Source organism: Fundulus heteroclitus, chromosome 19 (genome assembly GCF_011125445.2).
Source record: "Fundulus heteroclitus isolate FHET01 chromosome 19, MU-UCD_Fhet_4.1, whole genome shotgun sequence".
Classification (NCBI taxonomy): Eukaryota; Metazoa; Chordata; class Actinopteri; order Cyprinodontiformes; family Fundulidae; genus Fundulus; species Fundulus heteroclitus.
This window is the reverse complement of record NC_046379.1, coordinates 864,844-886,347: the sequence shown is the minus strand read 5'-3', so window position 1 is coordinate 886,347 and position 21,504 is coordinate 864,844. Positions and strand designations below refer to the sequence as shown.

Sequence of the window (21,504 nt, the reverse complement as noted above, 5' to 3'; positions counted from 1 at the left end):
AAATAATCAATGTTGACACAGAGGCTGCCACACTTTAGTTGATTTAAGTTAAATAATTTTTACTTTTTGCTCTGTTTTTAGCATTTAGATACATATTATTGTCCAATCAACTTGTTTAGGTAATTATTCCTGATGTCTTACTCCTGCAAACAACACAGGCTTAGTAAAATCCAGCAGGGTTTTTTGAAAACTTGTCTCCTTTAGCCTTTCGGAGAAAGAAGTATAAAGATAGAATCATGATTGAAAGTTACAGTGAATGACGGCCATATTAATGCACATCATGTTCCAGGAATTATCCTGACCCAAAAGGAGCTCGGACCGGTTTAACTGCTGGTTCAGGTCTGCTGGGGTTGGGACTAAGTCCTCCGTTCATATAATGAGTTGCTTTTATGTTTATGGTGGTTGGTTTTCTGGCCATGCAGTCATTCAGAACTAGCTCAACTCTTTTCTGTTTTTCCGCTGTTATAAACCCTCCAAACTGTTTAAGTCACATATGGATATAAATGAGTGTGGAAGCTGCCTGCTCAGGCTGAGCGGCCCACTGGTTTCACACCGTGTAGGATCAGAAACAAATGAGGAAATCCCAAATGAAAGCGCAGCCGCCACCAGCTGCTGCTTCTGTTTGTGAGCATATACAAACTTATTATGCCATTAAACAAATGTTCACAAATTCCACTCCAGTTGCAGCAGAATGATTATGATTAAACAAGCTAATTTTGTGGTGCCCCCCCCCCTTTCTCCAAGTAGAAAATATGGTGGTTTATCAGGGAGGATCCAAATTCATGTGAAAAGTCAGTCAGAGGCACAAGTCTCATAATTGCTAATGAAACATGTTGAAATGGATGTCTGGCCCTGCAGTTAACCATTTTCCATTCTTCTTCTGAGTAGATAAACATTTTTAACAGATGCCCACCAATAAAAAGATCCAGTTGGCTGCCTCTGGATTATTAAACTTAGTTTGAATTGAAGAAATTAGTCAATAAGAGAGATATGAGCTTCTAAGCAGATGCATCAGATCAGTGATTAAAAACACATCAAGTGAAGAAACGACTTTCAACAGGCAGTTCTGTGGTAAAGCCGTTCATCTGTAAGGAAGAGTGGCCATACCCAAGTATATAAAAAGTGTTATAAGTCAGAGGCAGGTGTTTTTACTTTGACATAGTCTATACTTGAACTTAGCCATGTTCTGGGTGAATAAAATGAAGATACTTATCTTCTAGAAGCTGCTGCTAGTCAACAAGCGATGCAGCTGGACCCTACATTAATTGGTTGATGGGTCACAGATGAGACTTGCAGTATTTCTGATGTTTTTGAACTTCAAGGAAGAGAGCAGAAGTTACAGCAAAGCGGCTTGGTTTGATGGCTGACTGTGTCAACCATGCTGTGTTGGCTAGTAGCTGGTTAGCAGGTTAGTGAAATGTATTTTTCAATAATCTCACACTTATCAGCTCACCTGGTCAGCTGTTTGCTGTTCTGACTTTGCTTCGCCTGTGGCTTTATTAAGTGAATTAAACATGCAAATGAAGGGAAATGGGATTATTCTTGCAATCGATATGTTAATTTTCATTGGTTAGCAGCTGAAGAGGAATCAAGACATATGTCAGGAGAACCTAAAGGCGAAGCCCTGGTGGTCTTTATTTAAGGAGATAAAGTTGACGTTTGCTCTTCATGATGGAGCAGTTATTAGTCCTGTTGTCTTGAAGTGAGAAGGTCCTAAGGATGAGTTCTTGTGTTTATGCATTGAGTTTACATGTAGTGGATCTGAAGAGACCATCTGTTAGAGACCAGCTGCAACAAATATCATTCATAGTCTGAAAAAGTCTCCTTTTCCTGCTTATACTCCTCCACTTTTTGGGGTTAGAATTTATGAATAAATGCTAAAGCTGGAAATCTGGGCATATATCTGAGTTGGATCATTTTTAACTGTATAGCTCACCTTGGGTTGCTGTCTTAATTTTGCATGATGGAGTTTAAAAAGTGTGATATGTGCAGATCCTTTATGATTTGTAAAACTGCACCATAAAACAGCCTTTTAAATTTACAAATAACACAGAAAGCATATCTATACAGTTTTATTTTCCATTTTTCATTTCAGCGGCACTGGCTGAGTGGCTAAGCTGTTCTTCAACAATGTCACAGTGCAAGTTTAAAGTCTTTATAAAAACAAAAGGTGTCGATGATCCAGAAAATACTTAAATGATTACATAAAGCGATAGAAAGTATCAATAAAGGTTAAAGAAGAGAGAAAATGAATTTATCCCTGAACAGGGTGTTTGGTAGATGCTGGCAGGTTCTAGTCTGGTCAGTCATGCACCATGTTACTATTCTGCCTGCACAAAGTGAACTGCACAGTGTTGGCCAGCGTACGTGATTTAAACTGAAGATTTATATTTATTTTTACACACACACCTTTTAAATGTTTATTTCAGTCTGTTATGTGACAGACACAACAGAGACAGTAAGACTGCCAGAAAATCACAAAAATGATAATTTGGGATAACTTGTCCAAAATGTGGATCTTTGCACTGACTGAATACGATCGACTCCCCACCACTTCTCAGCTCGGTGACATTGTGAAATGACCTTCTGTTAACAAAGGAATGAATGCACTAAAATGACTTTTTCTGTGTACTTTCTATCTCAGCGTCTTTTAGCAAGGAAGAGTTTAGCAGAAACCATTTCATCCAGTGTTCAACTCTCCAGTCTGACACAGTTCTTCATCTTCAGTTGACAGCTTTATTGGTCCCCCACAGCTGGATTCCCCCTGTGGCTCCTCAGAGGCTCACACGGTTTCAGGCCTGTCCTAATCCACTCTCCACTCTCCGTCCATTGGCTCTTTGGTATAAAAAGACTCCGAGGCTCAAACTTATCTCAAGAGATTTAAAGGGTTAACTACAAACTAGACTTCCGTCCTGGTGTACAGCTGAAAAACAAGATGTTGAAGCTTCAGAAAGTCCAATCTCAAAATGTCCAATCACACCCTAATTTCATGACCAAGCAATAGTGGATTCCTACAAAACAGGTGTGATAGCAACAGCTAGGTGTGCGTTTTTCTGTGCTGCCATATTTATATTGGTCCGGCTGTCGACTCAGAAGCTCTTACTAGCTAAAGACTGTTTTGTTTTGCATGCTTTAATCTCGTAAATAATAATAATAATAATAATAATAATAATAATAATAACAATAATAATAATAGGGCTGCAAAGTGGTAGCACTGTTGCCTTGCAGCAGCTACACATTGTTTCCTGTATTATTACCTTTTCCCATTGTTTATTTATTGTAATAATATAATATATCAGTAATATCATCTTTATTGTCATTGAAACATACATTACAACGAAATTTGTTCTCTGCTTTTAACCCATCACCCTTGGGGAGTGTGTGGCGCCCGGGAAGCGTTCTGGGGTTAAGGGTCTTGCTCAGGGACCCAGAGTGCAGGCGCTGGGGATTGAACCGGGTACTTTCATCCTTCTCAGAGTGCAAGCACGCTGCTCTAACCACTAGGCCAGCACTCCCCCTGCTTGTTGTTTGTTGTGTATACCCTAAGCCGAAGTTTGTCCCAGAAAACATTTCACCAAGGTAACACACAGTGACAATAAAATATTCTTGTTTCTTGATTCCCGGACCGTTTTTGGTTTGGACACAAACCGGCGCAATACGAGACGCACAAATACCTCTCTAATTCATCTAGCAGGCCAAGGTTAATGCACTGCAGCTCTCTACTACAGTCTGTTCTCCACACACACACACACACACACACACACACACACACACACACACACACACTTTGAAATACTACAAACACATACAGTGGATACATTTATTCTGGCCCATCTCACTGAATAAAGGGTTCTGCAGTGTGTCTGTAAACTCGTCTGATGTTCTTTGAAGTCCGCTGAATTTTTGTAGAAAGATACATAATTATGCACAACACAAAGACACACATAGATGGACCCACAAGCGTGTGTGCTCCTGTAAGTCTGGTCTGGCCGGTTTCACGGGGCTCCAGATCAAAGACATTCATGCCTTGGTGCTGAACTGATTTCTCAGCTTCTACGTCAGATATTTCATGTTTCTGAAGGTTATTTATTTATATGATTAAATTAAGGTGCCCAGTATTGAAGTATTCCAGCAAGAACTACAGTAAAAAAATGAGGCTGAGTCTTCGGACTCTGATATGGGTTAAGTGATGTCAAAATTGAATAAATTAAATGTTTAAGAAAGTGTGCAGTTATTAAACCAGATGGTCGATATGCTTACTGCATAAATTGAAGAAAGCTTTCTAAATTTAACATATAGGAAACTGGGTAATAGTGGCTTATGGCTGGTTCACACGGCAAGATTTTAAAATCTTCAGCCTGTTTTAAGGACTGAGAGACAGCATACGTAATGATAACAAATCGTGGCTAAAGCAGGTTTGCTAGTAGTGTGTGACGTCCAGTCAGACGACAAGAACAACACACCACACACAAACTGAATTCACTCAGGATCATTCAGATGTCAGACAGGAAGTCTTGTGAAACCTCTCAAGATCAAACGTATAACAGAATAAACAAACATGGATGCTGAGGCAGAATAATAAATCTGAGGCAACTGGACTTTCAAAAGAGGCTGAAAGAATCCATCTTGGTCCAAAGAGCAAAGCCATCAGTGAACAGAGGAGGAGGATGGAGCTTCAGCTCCTCAGAGTTTACAGCTCGGTCCTCCAACACGTTCCAGAGAGATTACATCAGCATCTCATCATGGTTCAGGAGACCAAGTCCTCCTCTCACACCAAGCAGCAGCTTCTGACCACCAGGACAGAGATGGTGGGTCACTGGTTCTGACCTGGACTGGTTCTAGGAGGATGGACCTCCATGTGCTTAGAAACAGCAGCGCTCCACCTGCAGGTTGATCAGAACCTCCAGAACTGATAAAGACACCTGGACAGGTGAGGAAACGTCTTCAGGAGAACTGAGAGAAGGTCCTGCTGCCTCTGATTTAAGCCGGATAACTGAGAATTTGCACAGGCAAAAATAAAGATAGCTCGTGGACTAATTTTAACCAAGAAAAATGCTAATTATCCTGCCGTGTAAAACAGCCTTTAGTGGTTAGAGCAGAGTGCTTCAAGGGGCCACAGGTTCCTGGGTTTGAATCCCACAGACTGCCACTCTAGATCCTTAAGGCCCTTTTATAAAGACCTACTGGCCAAGGTTACCACTAACCCTAACCCTACCAAGAAATCAGTATGTGCTTTAGGTAAATTCTGTGTTGTGTTGTGTTTTTGTCACTGGTTAATTCAGCTGCTCTTTGTATTACTATTGACCGGTTCTCTGTTGTAATGCTTCAGTCTCACTGTTTTAAATGTGGCTCTTGTTGTTACCCAGGCTGTTTTGGATGGAGATGTCTTGTGTTGGTTTACTCTGGGTACTTTGGTTAACTCTCTCGGTCTAAAAATATTCCTTTTAAGACCATTGCAGGTCCCGAATTACACAAAGATGTGTCCGTGATGGACTGGCCAGGGTTTACCCTGCCTCTCACCCAGTGACTGCTAAATAGGCCAAATGCCCCACGCCCAACTACTATTGACTATTAATTAGGAGTGCCAGTACTATATATTTGGCAGGACATAAAGCTGAGTGACAACACAAAGCAACAATATATTTTGATAAAATCAATTAAAGAAAAATCCCTCCCTTCCTGGAGTCAATCACCTCCTGCCGATGATCTCCTGCCGGAAGCTTTAATCTCTAACTTGTAGAAAAAGAATAATGCAGCACTCTTTAGGTGACCAAGCCAGCACATGCATTGGAAAAAGTTAAATGCTAAATCGCTACATGCTAACTAAATGACACTGATGTTTAATAGCAACTCCAAAATGTATATATATATATTTCTGTAAATGAAGGATAATTTGTCCCCTATTTATTGGTTTTGCCCTAATTTAAGGAACTTACATTTTGTCATATTGTACTTAACCATATTTTTTGCTCTTAAGATCTCTCTGACTTCAAGTATTTTTCTTAGTATTGTGTCACATCTGAAATTTTTGTATCAGGATACCATAAAGAAACCTAGGAAATGACACGGGCTGGAATCAAACCTGTGACTGTGTTGAGGACAGCCTTAGTATCATAACAGCGATCATCTTATTTGCTGCTTACATCATACACTGCAAAAACAGATCTAAAAATAAGTAAAATATTCTTAAAGTTAGTGTATTTATCCTTGATTTGAGCAGGTAAATAATATTATCTGCTAATGGAATGAGTATTTTGACCCCTAAAATAAGATATTTAGACATCCTGCACTTGAAATAAGATGATGGAGATGAGTTATTCCTATTTTAAGTGCAAACATCTTATTCCATTGGCAAATCATCTTATTTACCTTCTCAAATCAAGGACAAATACATTAATTTTAAAGAATATGTTACTTATTTCTAGTTCCGTTTTTGCAGTTTATTAAATTGGACCAGGCGTTCCGAGTGGGTCCTGACCACTAGGTCCTCTGGCGGTGGTGACGATGTCAGTCTGCCCCAGGGCAGCTGTGGCTGCTAGCATAGCTCCCCACCGTCAGAGTGTGAATGACTGACTGTAGTGTAAAGTGCCTTGGGGTCGTCGGACTAGTTAAAGCGCTATAAAAGTACAACCCATTTACCATAACTATACAGTAGACAGCCAGCTCAACATCTCATAGACCATACATTACTGTGGGGATCTGCAGGCATTGTCTTTGTACTGAATTGTGCTATATAAATAAATTTGCCTTTGCCTTTGCCTTTAAGACCTGTAGCCATTTGGTTCTCATGGTCAGGAGATGGCAGCTGCAGATAGAACTGTTGGTAGATTTGTGTTGTATTGTATTGTTGAAAATACAATTATTTCCTCAGACAGCAGTACTAATAGGGTTACTCCCACCGAAAAAGTCTGAAGCTACATTTGTGCTCATCTCCTGGTTTCACCGAGCAAACCATCTGTCTGGGCAGCTTGCATGGGTGTATGCCGCCCGATACACTGAAACACAATTCAATGGATTTAACATCGTGGAACAAATAGCAGTATCTGGGTGGATTACACTTACACACGCCTGGACCACCTGTTGTATGACATCACAATGCTGCCAGCTCGAATGAAATGAACAAACAAACCAGTTTCCCCAACAACGCTTAAGGCCACGTTAACTGCAGAGTACATCATCGGCAGGCTGGTGCTTTGGTGTTCAAATGCAATAAATAAAGCTCTGCTAGCTTTAAGTGTGACTTTAACAGCTTTCCTGGGCTATGGGAGGGATGTTTGTTTTAAATATCACCTTTGAAGACAGGAATAATTAGGTTGGATCTTTAATTTTAATCAGTTTCTGAGCCCTGATTTGCCAGTAAACTGTTCTGCCGGAAAGTTTTTTTTCTCTATAAATCATTTTGTTAATCTGTTCTGGGACTTTATAAAGCATGAAAATTTCATAGTGATTTATAATGTTTTGCTGTTCTAAACTTTCTTAATAATAGCTTTGAACAACCAGATGTTTGGTGGTGATGTGCTACAAGCACACCCCAGATATTTCTCATTTTTTTGTTTGTTTTCCAAACATATTTTTTAAGCAAGGCAAAATTATGAAAGCAGGATCCATTTGCAGCTTTCTTTAATTCATAGCATATGAATAAAAACACATAATCACCAAATGATTTTCTTTTTTGGAAACACCTGTATTGCTGCTAAGCATAAATCACCAATGACATCAAAACAGCATTTTACATTTAGGATATAAATCCACCAGTTATCGTGACAGTTTCTGCTCACTTCAAACCTCCATCCATAAGGCACCTTAACAATGTGGCTAAACTGAAGCGTTAATGTTTGCTGTGCAGGAGTGAGCAGCACAGCTGTCCCATTGTAGGTGTTTTGAGTGGTGGACCTGAGTCAGCATGGGAACCCGGACTAGTATGCAGCTATGCAGCCTCATGCACCTCACACAGAAATAGAATTACACTGTCAATACACCATTCCATCAGGACAATGATTAACTGCACAATTTGAGCTGCAACAGCTTGTCAGTTGCTCTAGACCACTGGGGTAAGGCGTCACGCCACACCTGCAGACTAGGTAGGTAGAACCCATCAGTGCTGCAGTTTTGCAGAGTCTCCAAATTTGTCCCTTGTCAAATTATATCAGATTCTCTTGCTGGCCTGTCCTGCTTCTCGCACATTAACTTTGAGTTTATAATGTTAACTCTTGGCCTAATAAATCCTGGACATGCTGTTACGTCTGATCTTTTTATTCACGCACACAATATTCATGCAGCTGAAACCACAAGTTTGAATAAAATATAAATATTGACAAATGTATTGTAAAATGTGTAAATCCTGGACAAGTATTGGAAAAATAGACATCACAACGACCTTGAATTCAGTCGAGGGAGAAAAATCCAATTTCAAAGATTCTAGCAGCAGAAACACCAAGCAGTAATTTTCTCTCACATCCTTGTGAATGCACTTTGGTCCACTCCTCTTTACAACATAGCTTAAAATTGATGAGGTTTGTAAGCTTCTGTTTTTTTATACAACTCTTATCACCTCTGGTTTGAGGCATGGCCTTTGACTAGGCCGTTGAAAAACTCTGATGCTGCTGTGCATGGGATTATTGTCCCAATGCTGACCACAGTTTAAACTTCACTGATTGGAGATGTCCTCACATTTAACCTTAGATTTGCAAATAGATTACGCTTTCTTCTTCATTCCTTCCAAACAGGCCGTAGTCCTGGATTTTGTTTTGTCATAATTTTTAATGTTTAATTTCTCTGAGTATTATCAGGTCTGACATTGTGGTAAGTTTCAGGGAAAAATCTTTCTCCCTGTAGGATGATACTGATACTTCCCTTCTTAAGTCCTACAGAGGAAACAAGAGTGCACTTACTTTTCCACGAGGCTGTACTGACACTCTTCTTTCCCTGGCTGAACATCATTAGTATTGACGAACAATTCGCCTCAGTCCTCTCCACATATATGTATATATGATACAGTGTACTGTGGTTCCACTTCTCTTTCAGCTGCAAATTCATAATGTTGGCTGCATTCAAATAAAGCTGCGAGAAGTTGTAGGATTTATTTTTTCTGCATGAAAATTGACAGTGTTGTGTTATTTAGAGTGCATTTGCATGTCATGATGAGGAGACGTTGAGTTGTTATTCACTCAGGGACAGCAAAGGTTTGGCCTCAACCTTTCAAGGGCTAAACTCTTCCCTGACCCGCTAATCACTTTTCCATGAACCTGTTCCTTGTATCAAAAAGAAGCACAGCAGCTGCTGCAACATGGAACGCATGCAACTGTGACAAGTTTTTCAACCTCAACAATAATTAGGAATATAAGTGTGGAAATATTTTAATAGGTACAAACGTTTTGATGTGCAACAAAGATTTTAGTTGAAAAGGATGTGTTTAATTGAAATTGAGTAAAAACATCAAAAAGGCCTCAGAATATTATTTGGCACTTTGCACAACAATGTTTCAGCTTTCTTCATAAAATTTATGACAACATTTAGTTGTCTTTAGTTGTCAAGGTTTTCATTTGTTTTTAGAAACACCACAAGAACATTGAAACTGGGAAAGTCTCTTCTGAGGCGTCTTTTAGTCTCTTCCCTTGCATCTCACTGTGAAAAGAGGTGAACTGGAGATAAGTCGGCAGCAAAGGATTTTAAAGGAAACCCTGCAGGAGCCCTGAGCAAAATTACAACATGTGGGTCAGTGCTGCTGAATATGCATGTCTGAAGTCAGGGATAGAAGAATGACTGGCCAAGTGCTTTAATAGATGATAGGATTACTCATGCAAAGACAAATACATCATTATTATGAGTTTATCTTGTTAGAAATAACCAACAACATTAACAAAATGTGGGTAGTTTTGCCGAGTCACGATGCAGTTGGCCTGATAATGGTTTGGGAATGGAAAGCAATGCTCATGGTTTTATGTTTTCATTCTTTCACAAGCATAATCTCCAGGCTGTGGATTGAAATATTTCTACCACTAATTGCTCCAACCACTCTGCATTTCTGTCCAGAACCTCTGTTCATCACGTGAATATTGTAAAACGACTCTCTTATTATATCCAAAGCCTTCTTTCCTTATTGCACAGATTAGTTTTTTAGAAGTAATGGTTTAAAACTTTGATCGGCTGATTTTGGCCAAGCTCTTCCAACCTAGCATGATAAACCTGCACAAAGTACTCGTAGTTTTGTTTGTACAGGACTGTAAATGATCCTCTAACCTTATCCTAGTGCCAAACTCTGATATGGTATGCTGACAAGACATCCCTAACATCTGAGTACAGCAAGTAATTGCTTTAATAACAACATGCAAAGATGAGGGGAGTCTTTCCTTTAATTTTTTTTTCTATCAGGCAGTTTTAAACCTTGATGCAGACCAACCAAAAACATCTGACCCATCCTTGAATATCTGCCACCACAGTGCAGTGGGGGTTGGGAGAGCAGATGCCATGGGGGATGATGAGTAGGGTGAAGGTGTTGGGTGGGCAGAGATGGATGGATGTATGGATAGGTGATGAAAATGACAGAGAGACAGGGAGTGGGAAGCAGAGTTGGAGCGATAATGTGCTGAAGACTAAGGAATCCAGAGATGAAAGAGAGTCCATCTGGAAGGACCCCCCCCCCCCCCCACTCCACCCAACACACACAGTATGGTGTCATCTGGTGTTTACCTTTTACACTGAGCCATATGATACAGACAGAAAGAGACTTTGAGGAATCAGAAATGACTTTGATCACACACAGATGCCCTCATCTCGTTTTAGAAAGAGCACCAGGAGTCTTGCTTTCTGACAAGACCTCAAGGCTTTTTAACCGATTCTACTTGACAGTGCTGGCAGATGCCATTCCTCTCTGATGTATTGCCCAGTCATAAGGAAAACTAAGTACACCCTCGCTGCTTCCCACAGATTATTATTCAGGAAAGGTCGCAGCTAGCTGCAGCTGAACAACTGCATTGGATAAAGTGATTATCAGCAGGTGTGGCTACCTCTGCAATGACAGCCGCTCCGGAGCAAACAGGGTGGTTTTATCACAACGTCCAACTGTTGCTCTGAATCAGTCTGGCAAGGACTGTTAAGCAATTTTCTAACTATTTGAAGTCCATCATTCTATGAAAATATATCATTTCAACATGGAAAACATGAAAAGCTGTTGCCAGTCCTCCACGTCCTTGTGAACTGTAGAATTTAATCACAGGATAGGAAAAAAAAAGTATACAGCCAATATGGAAGGTAAGACAACTTTATTTAAACACCAGCATTAATTCGCAAGGCAAACCAAAGTGCATTAGGAGGAAGGACTAAAACAGAATAAAGCATTGTACAGAAGAATCAGGTAGATCAGTTAATTCTTCATAAGCTTCTGTTTGGTTTCAGCAAGACTTGCTAATTGTTTTCCAAGTATATCAACCAAGAGGAATGCAGAAAATGACTGATAGAGTAGATCTGCTGAAAATGTAGAACATCTGCTTCACTCAGATTCTCGTCCTCTCATATACTCGGATATCGGTGTCCAGATGAATTTGTTGCACGTTTTTTCTGCCTAACTTGTTTTTACGCCACCCTCTGTGTCACATGCTGTAATGGAGAATGACCCCAATGTTTCACATCCCTCTTTCATTTGCATCTCTGATACCATTCCATATGCAGCAGATGTCCCAGTTATGCCTTAATTAGCTTGTTTGCTGTTGCAGCTGGGGAGCTTCACATTTCAACTTTTATTTTGCACGCAGACAGACGCTGGTTTTCTAAAGGCCTGCCGTGCACCGTCTCTCTGTGCCTCAGCTTTTTTTCTGTTCTTGTTTTGACCAGTGAATTTATGTGATACTCCGAGGGGAACCGGTTTTATTCAGTTCAACATTTTTTAATACATAAAAGTTCACAAACAGTGCTTTTCTGTTTGTGCTTCATTAAGCATTACAGCACAGATCGGAAACTCAGCAGTATTGTTGCAACAGTAGTTACTTCTGACTCCCACCCTGCTCTATTTTCTTTGGAGTCACAGAAGTAGCCGACAATAAGAGCTGAGTACTATATTAAATTGTTATCAGTACAGATTCTCTTCTATAACCTGATTGGATGCTTGCTGTCTCGTTCTGGGCCTAATCCATATTTAAAAAAAAAAAAGACCAGGCATTTCAAGCATTTTTTATCCCCCAGTAAAGCTTTAAACAAGTAAAACTGAGAAGTCTGAAATGAATCCATCAAGCAGTCCTTCTCTGCAGTGTTGGGTCTGGACAGAAAGTCTGAATGTGAAGCGGCCAGTTCGGTGCTGTAAGAGTAGAGAGACGGTTGCAAACACATATTCAGCTCCTTCTGCTTTCTGACCTGCTTCAATAATTGATAAAAGGGACTCGCTGGCTGGTGCTCAGCTCGGTCCACCGGCGCTGTCATGCATTACATACAAACAACACACCCAGCAGATAATTCACACAGACTGTCGTTTTGATACCTGGGCCTTTCAGCTCTTTACACTCATATATCCCTCAGCCAACCTTCAGCACTGTGGTCCCATGTGGCTCTCACTGCTATGACACATTGATGCAAATGTACTTCAAGTTCAAAATGTCACAACTGAGAGGGAAAGGACGCGGCCACGACTGGTGTTGGATGTCTAATGAAGTGGAAGCATCCTTGAAAAGGGTCAAACATATAATAGTTTATTTTTGGTGTATCGGCGTGTCTGTGTTAACAGTATATAGTCAAAGACTTTACATTATTTATAACTAGAAATCTGCTACATTCACAGGTACAGTCACCTTTGAGATAATAGGTTTTCATGAAATTTGGTTTAGCGTTTTTAAAACAGGAACTAAATACTAAATGCTATTACTGCGAAGAGCTGTCACATCTCACAGTTTGTAGAACTAATGGTAAATTTAAGACCGTACTCTTTAGAGAAGAATGGTAGGAAAACATGTTTTATATGTTCTGTGATAGATTGGAGGCCTTTCCAGACACTCACCAAATGACAGCTGGAGATTTTCACCAGCCTCCTGGGACCCTGCAAGGATAAACGGTTATAAATGGATGGATGAGTAGACAACCACCAACAAAACATCAGCGTGAGCAGAAAATGTGTTTTTTACTATTTCAGTATGTATTCATGTTGCTGTATGGCAAATCTTTTAAAAGTCAAACCAAAGTTGAACCCTGTTTGCATGACTTCCAGCCTTGGGTCTTGTCTCTGCTTTGATGCGTTATTTTGACCATTACTGGTCTGTAGCTGGGGCATCTGGATGTGTGGACGTAGAAAAGATCCGTGTTGTGTTCATTATCATCACTCAACAGACACTATGCTTTGCACATGAGGAGGATCATGCTTTGTGCTTTTTATTGGAGGATGAATCCCAGGCTGGGAGAGGGTCGCATTCCTCCCAAAGACTGGTTGCTAAAGGAAGAATTTACTTTTTCAGGCTGTCAGAGAATCTCTGGCATCAGATACGACTGCTGAGAAGAGGAGGTCTGCATGCTTTATATTATAATTTGAGTTAAAGATTTTGGGCTCATTGACTTAACGCGCCTGAGCAATAGCTGCGCTCAGGTTTACGTCTGACTGGAGTTTAATGTGAGAGTCCTCGGTAGAAGTAAAAACAACCAAAATGTACCTGAGGCTTCAGAGCCTCGCCGTAATCGAAGCGCAGACGCAGAGATCCGTTGGCGGCGTTTTCCCTGACACACCATAAGGTCCTCACACAGCTCTCTACTCAACTTAAAGTTATCTCGGGGTTAAGTTAAAAGTCAAGCTTTTCCATCTTGGTGCAGAATGCTTATGTTTTGTCTGTAGGCAACACACACTAGAGTGGGTTTGCAAATAGTGCTGTGCACAGGCTGCAGAAAAGCCTGACTGAACCATAGCCAGCAGCTGTGGAGCATATGAGCGGGTCAGGGAGCATTCCCGACAGGATTTCAGTTCTTAGGCCACTTCTAAACGGTAAGGTTCAGAGCTGGAGCTAAGCCTGTATGTCAGGTAGATGGGATGTTTAAAAGCAATTATGTTGACACTTTAATTACAATATATAAAAGCATTACAGGAGATCATATGGGATTAAAGAAGTATCCATTCTTTTACTGCTCTTTCTCTTCTCTATAAAACCATCAGAGCTATTATTGTCCATCATGAACAAGAACTTGTTCTCCGTTCACTTCAGGCAGGTTGGAAAGAATAAACTCATGTTCATGGTTCACCAACTAAACATGATCTAGTTCCTGTTCGTTGAACTCATTTACATGGATGTCATGACAGCATCCACCAGTTAGCATAAAAACTATCATCACCTCATATTAGGAACCTGGCCTTTGCCAGATTATTTTACAAGTTGTCTTCTTTGCTCAGATAAGTGTTATTTTATTAAGGCTTCATGTTTCATGGTTTTTTTTTTATCAGAAAACAAATCCAAAGAGAAACTTTGACTGAGAAGAAACCATTTTGTCCATGTTTGTCAATGCAGTTGCTTTTTAAGCTCTGCGTTGATGGGGTTCCTCTCTAATAAAATCTATATTCTGTTGAAACATAGTAATTAATAAGGTCTTCAGTCATGTAAGGGACAAACAACACCTGAGCTGTTATTTCAGCTACATTTGCATCTTAGCCTGATTGAAAACTTCGACAGAATGAATGTATCCAGCAGACTCTGCATTAGTTATGATGGTTGGGGATGAACCCTCAGTTTATAAAGTTATGTTTAAAGTCAAGTCGAAGGCATTAATGTTATTGAGAGGCTTACATTAGCATTATCCGGCCCGCACACAGACGGCTGAACCGTGCTGAGCCTGGGATGCTCATCTCTACGGCGTAGAACAGTCCAACACTTTCTTCTCTTTCTCTTATTCCATGCCCAGAAAGTCCAGCTTTCTTTGTCATGTGGAACCCATGTTGAGGAAAGCTGCTGGGGCATTTCACTTCAGTTATCCGGACCTCATTAAAGGATGTATGCACTCTTGCAAATTCCAGATTAAATCAGAGTAAATGTAGTCTCACCCTGGGGATGCAGGCTCATTAGGCAGCACTGGTTGTCTCTTCACACAGGCAACAGACAACCATCTACTGATCCACAGCCTGGCTAATCCCTTTTAGACAGAGTACTACCAAGCCTCGCATTTCATGCTCGTTTGTCATCTTTAAAAAAAAACTAAAAAAGGGCCAGTTGTTTTTTGGGGCAGATGCGACATTTGGGGCAGTTAGATGGGAGTCAGAAGATTCTGCTGTGCAAAGCAGAACACTTTCTGGAGTCACAGTCGTTTTTTTCTTTCAGGGTGGACCGACACTTAAAAGTTCTTCAATAATAAATAGTTAGAGGAAGGATCAGACAATGATTAATTTACCAAATCAGTCATTTGGTGATCCCCCCTCTGAAAAACCCGTGTCCTTGTGCTGAGGACAGGGTGCGGCTGGACACATTAACTCCAGTCTGTCATGTTTGGCACATTTGCTGACTAAGTTCTTCCTTTGTGCAAACAGGTTTTAGTTTCCTTCTTAAACTAGGTTTTAATAAATAAAAAAGTAGCTATCTTTATTTCTAGCCAGCAGAAATCGTTTTGCCAGTAATGTACATAATCTAAGATCAGAACTATAATGCGGCCTGAAATGCATTAAGATGTTTTTCTACCTGTGATAGCAAGTCGGCACAGATTTAGAAAACGTAGCCTTTGCCTGATGAAATTTGAGTGCAAGGGTTTGTTTTTCTGGGAAATATTTCATAATGGACTAAGTCTTTGCATTTGTGCATGCAATCAGGCTGATACCAGGGACCACCACACTATTACTGTGAGAGCAATCCCTGAAATCTCATCTGCATCTGTTGTCATCCTCCCCCATCCTTCTTCTTTTCACCGTCACATCCATCCGTCCGTTTCCACCTCTTTCCCACCGTCGCCTTCATTTTCTCCACAGGCCAATCCCATCACCGCCCTCCCATCCACCTTACTCTTTGCCCTCGTTCTTTCCCTCCGTGCCTCATTTTGATCCATCCTCTCCCTCCCTCCTTCTCTCCGTCCTGCTGGCTCAGCTGGTATAGAAGCGGCCTTTGTTTCAGCCGTGTCCTCTATCCTTTGAAGGAGGAGAGCTGAAAGAGAGTCGGGGGAAGGACACAGGGAGAACTGAGGCTTGGGTGTGGGCAAGGAAAAGATGAAATGTGGGAAAAAGGGAGAAACTGGGTTAGAATGTAAAGGACAAAAAAGTGGAAGGAAGGAAGGAAGGAAGGAGGGAGGGAGGAAAGAGAGATATCTGCGGATCAATACTCGGGGTTGTTCGGGTCATTGATATCCAGTAGCAACAGCATCTGAGGGCAGATTTCCTGTGTGGGAGGATCAGGCTATGAAGCAACTGTTCTCAGCTAAGCACACTTAGTTTAAGCCAACCGGTTAATTGATAATTAGGCTGCTTTTGTAAACAGTCAATGCTGCAGAACCCCGTTCACCTCTGTTTCTTCTGACCCCCCCAACAGAGCAGAAAACATTCATGAAACGATTTCCCCAAAGCAGAAATAGTAAACATGAAATTCTTTTTTCTTTGTTTTTAGTGAGGAAAATCTGGCCGAGGATTTCTGACCTGCAGCCTGATGCAAGATGTTAACATGTGAACCGTGAGACAGTGTGCAGCATGCTCTTACGTCTGTGAAGGTAAGGAATGCCTGAGAACTATTTTTTTTAGTCTTCCGACACTAAGTTGAGAGTAACTCTGAGGATTTTCACCGGGTGCTCACGCGTAGCACCAGGCCGCTGGATTCACTGTGAAAATGTGGTGCGTGTCTGCGTCTCGAAGGAGGACTGATAATAGTAATAATAATAATAAATATAGTAGTGGTAACAATGATAAACCATTGCTTATCTGGACACCTTTGGAATAGACCCAACCTGGAAGCCACACATTGAAATATTTCCAGCCTGTATAAGTAGATGCTTCAAAGGTCTCAGTGTGACTGCAGACGAAGCCAAACTGAACACATTCCTCTTCTTCAGGTCTTTATTGTGAGCTAAAGGACAGTGGTCTTCCAGTCTGAGGTGATGGATGAGAGGCGTTCAGTCAGGAGGACCAGGATCAACCCAGGAACATTTTATCCAATCCGAGTTGGACACTTTGGGTCTTCTTCCAGATCTTAGGCATACACATGACTTGTACTTCTATCTTTTTAATGTAGGATCTTGGAAATCTTCTGTAGAAGTTCTGTAAATCTTAAGTTCTCCTCATTCGATCTTCACTAAAGTCTTTGGACTTTTGTTTGGTCTGCCAGTGAGGGCCAGGGAGGCCTGACCCAACAAATCATTTTAATAATCGCAAGCAAGAACTTTTGAGAGGACGCTAACAGTCAGCCATGATGGCCAAGGAGAAGTTCACGTAGAGGGGAGACATCCTGGGACGCCCAGCTCTGCTTATTGGGGCGACGGTGGTGCAAGAGTTAGGAAGGTGGTCCTGTAACTGGTGGGTTGCCGGTTCAATCCCCTGCTCAGACTGTCTCAGTCAGGGGGCCTGGTGGCACCGTTGTATGGCAGCCTTCTGTCAGTCCGCCCCAGGGCAGCTGTGGCCGTCAGGGTGTGAATGATTGACTGTAGTGTAAAGAGCTTCCGGGTCGTCACTATACAAGCCATTTATTGGTTGGTTTGGGTGAATGTGTGTCTTAATATTGACTCCTTGTGAATTATTGACATTTTATGATCATTTCATACCGGGAAAAGGTTTGAATCTTAAAACAAACGTTTACACCGATGGTTACTGGATGTCAGCAGCTTCCCTTATCTACCTATTGTAGTTATTTGGAGGATCTGGGGATGGAATCAGAATCAGAATCAAGTTTATCGGCAAGTAGGTTTGCACTTACAAGGAATTTGACTTGGTGTTGATGGTGCAGACAAAACAGATATATATACAGAGTCTAGAGCTATATACACAGTAGTATATACAGTCTGACAAATTTTCATGTATCTTTCCTCTGCTGTTTTTTTTTTTTTCCCTCGTTCCCACGTATCTCTCTGCTAATGGTTTCAGGCTGCCGTATGGCTTATCCAACTTCATATAGGTGTCCTCCGTTAGAAGAACCACCTCTGAACTCCTTATTCCTTCAGACTCACCAGCTGATCCTCTGTCTCTGTGACCCCCCCTCTCCCTAGCTCCGTTTTATCTCGCCTGCTTTCCCGTTTCCTCTCCTCAGCTGGCTCTTAAATCTACTGCTCTAACCTCGGCGCGGCCCTATGGGATGTTGCTGACTGCTGAACTCAGCGAGGAGGAAAGAGAAGGGAATCTGCAGTTGGAGATAGAAGTGCTGAACAACGTCTGCAGGGCAGCACAAAACAAGCATTTGTTTCATTTTTCATGCACGCTTCCATTTTGGTTGTTTACATGGACGCATCCGAGTAAACAAACTAATCTGTCATAAGTGAAAGAAAAAACACATCTTTTAAATTGATTTTCTCACCAAACATGGAGAATCCACAACAGACAGAATGGCATATGATCCAGCACACGGGGTGCTAACGTGCGGGGTTTATCTTCGTTAGTACGTCTGAGTTGGCCTGGTTGATTTTTCTCTTTAGATCCTGTCAGTCTGCTGCTGCACACACAAGCAGACAGCTTATTTTTTCATGGCTTCAGGGGGAGAGGGAGCATAATAGATGCGGAGACATCAAACACAAGTGTCGTTGATCACCAGCGATCCTGAGTTCACGCAGAGTTCTGCACAGTGGTTGGAGAATTTAACTCACAACCCTAAATGTTCTGCTAATGGCCCGGATCTAGACTTCTGGATCTGCTTCGGCTGGGTGTGTCAGGCTTTGCAGCGAAGTTTGAACTGGTGAGCAAACTAGATGTTGGTGTCAAAGTCAAGTGTCTGCGTGTCCTACTCAGGTGATGAATGGAGGCCAGCATGGATGGATAGAAAGAAGGGCGGAGCAAGAAGAAAAGATAAATGAATGTGCTAAAGAACAAGAAGCTCTGAATGAACTGATGGATGAAGGTGATAAGAAGGTGGACATATTAGATTAGTCTTTTCCCCCTTTTCAATCAATTTTGGGGCCTTTTTCATTTCTATAAATAATAATTAATTCTTATTTTCCTTCTTCTTCATCACATCTCATCTATCTTTTGTCTCCCCCCTTCACGCTGATGGCCCTTGTCCTTTTCACTGTGTGATAATCTTGCCACTCTTCACATCTCTGTGTGCGGTGCAGCGGCATAGCCAGACTGAGACCGCTGCTCACTGAGGGGTGGCCAAAAACAGATCTTCTCTTTATGGATGGAGGTGCTGGTGCTTTGTCACTCTTTCATCACATAGAAGATTCCTAGATGACTTGCAGAGACACCTGAATAACTTTGTCTTCTCCCCCATAATTGATAAGAAGAATATACTCAACATCTAGTTCTGAAAAGAGCATGAATGTTCGGTTTGTCATCATCAGTGTGGAAAAATTCACTGCTGTATTGTCATAGTCAGCTTTTTAGTAATATACTAACAAACAAAATATGAAATAGTAAAAAACATCTTTCAGAAACAGCTTTTTAATCCTTGTGTCGTTATTATAAGGATAAGGTCTCATGCACAACTTTTGTACAGGAAAGATCAAATTGCAAATTGGCTTCGTAATATCTTCATAAACTAAATTAAAAAAATCAGCAACAATTGTGAAATCGTTCTTTTTCGTTGCAACAACAAACAATCAACTTTTCAAACAGCGAAGATAAACGTCTCTCCTGTCTTAACTCACCTCAGAGTCCGGCGTTCTTTGCAGCAGATGAAAATGTGCGCCCAAGTGCGCCATGTTCCCTAAAGTGCTTTTCAACTTTGTGCCTTCACTGAACTTGTGAATTTAAACCAAAATTACTTCTATAATAATTCTGTCAGTAATTTACGTTTCATTGGAGAGTCTTACTGCTGCCACCATCTGTTTTGGAGGGGAACTGTCTGCTCATCCTGGGCTGGGATGGCTGCAGGGTGGCCGAACGTTGGATTATGGGGGCCTGGCCACCCCTGCCTCCCCCCTCTGGCTTTGCCCCTGTTGCGGTGTGTGAGCTGACAGATACTGGAGCCCCAGGGAGGTGTCGGCAGCTGAAACTCACCACAGGCCTGGGTCAGCGAAGTAACTTATTCCCCTCCTGCCTCCATTCTGATCTCACTGGAGAACTAATTTAAGAGAGAGCAGCAAAAATGGGTGGAAGGCAGGGAGAAGTGGATAATTCATTCATGAGTGGAAATTAAAATGAAGGACACAAGCCCTGAGGGGTTCAGTTAGTCATGCTTACAAATCTCCTAAAATCATTTTGCTTTTCTTGTGTAGCCGTTGAACAACTCCATGGTGTTCATTTTGTTTTCCTTTCATGTGCAGGAAGACAAACAGAAGGCCACAGTCTCTGTGTTAGAGAGATTACAATTATATTAACAAACATCGCATTTACAGGTCTTCATTGTGAAATGTCTGCATATAGATGTTATCCTCACTTTTTACTCTATATTAAATAAAGTGATTAATTTACAGTTAAAACACAAAACTGAAGCTTGTTTTGTTCATTAATGAATTATTTCTTTCTAGCTCAGGAAAGGTTAGGACACCCTACTCTTTGATAGATGAGGTTTTTCTGGTAACCATCTACCTCGATCTAAGGGAGCTTGTCGAGGATTTCTAAATGTATTCCTTACCAGAGTTTGCATAATTATTTTATTGTATTGTAATTTACTTTGGCCATGGAGGGAGACAGAAGACTTTGGGACACAACAACACTTTTGAAAAGCTGCTGCTGACATCTATTGTGCACATGTTGGTGAAAAAAATCTAAAAGTTGCAACATCTGGTGACAAAATCCCTCCCTAACAAACTTTTCTGCATTGGACGTTTGTTTTTATTAATGTTCTGTAACCATGCTGTAACCAAGTCTGGACTGCAACATATTAAAAGTCTTACAGTAGAATATTAGTTCCCTATTTAAAGTCAAGAGCTTATGATGCTGACATTTCTAAGCTACTTTTAACAACCTTTATTCACAATGAGCATGATTAGCATGAATGTTAGGGTCACTAATCTGAACATTGATTTCTCTGTGTAATGTCCACATGGCAAATATGTCTACCTCCAGTTGTTTGATGAAGGTCTGTGTTGCTCCTCTTTAAAGCTTCAGAGTTTTCTCCTCAGACACCGTTAACATAACAAGATTAAATTTAAGCGTTATTATAATGTGCAACTGTTGTTGGATGACAGCATGAAAGGGAACGATCGGGAAACATCCTGTATGTTTATCTCTGAAAAACCCTTCTATGTATTCCTCCTTCTGATACTGAATACATGCTTCAGTAAATTATCTTCACCACAACTAGAAGCAAAATGCCTTTCTCTGGTGAAGATTCTCAGTCATCCCAGATGCGGCAAATGTGAGAAAAGTAAAAGAAAAACCAACAACTGGACTTCTAGTGGTTGGAAAGGTTTTGGTCTTCATCCGCAGAGCTTTCTACATTCAACGTGGATGTTCTGCAGATCTCTACTCACTGCAGGTTGGCCTCCTCTAAC

At 41.1% G+C, this 21,504-nt stretch overlaps 1 protein-coding gene across 2 annotated transcripts in view; it reads left to right on the top strand.

Annotated features, from left to right (window-relative positions):
• LOC105939749 (leucine-rich repeat and fibronectin type-III domain-containing protein 5) overlaps positions 1-21,504 on the top strand; it is a 150,395-nt gene that overhangs the window by 60,776 nt on the left and 68,115 nt on the right. The window contains exon 2 of one of the 2 annotated variants that reach the window (XM_012882026.3): positions 16,539-16,638. The exons of the other annotated variant lie outside the window; for it this stretch is intronic. The gene's annotated coding sequence lies outside the window, so the exon portion shown is untranslated. The remainder of the gene's footprint in view (positions 1-16,538; positions 16,639-21,504) is intronic. 2 annotated transcript variants of the gene reach the window in all.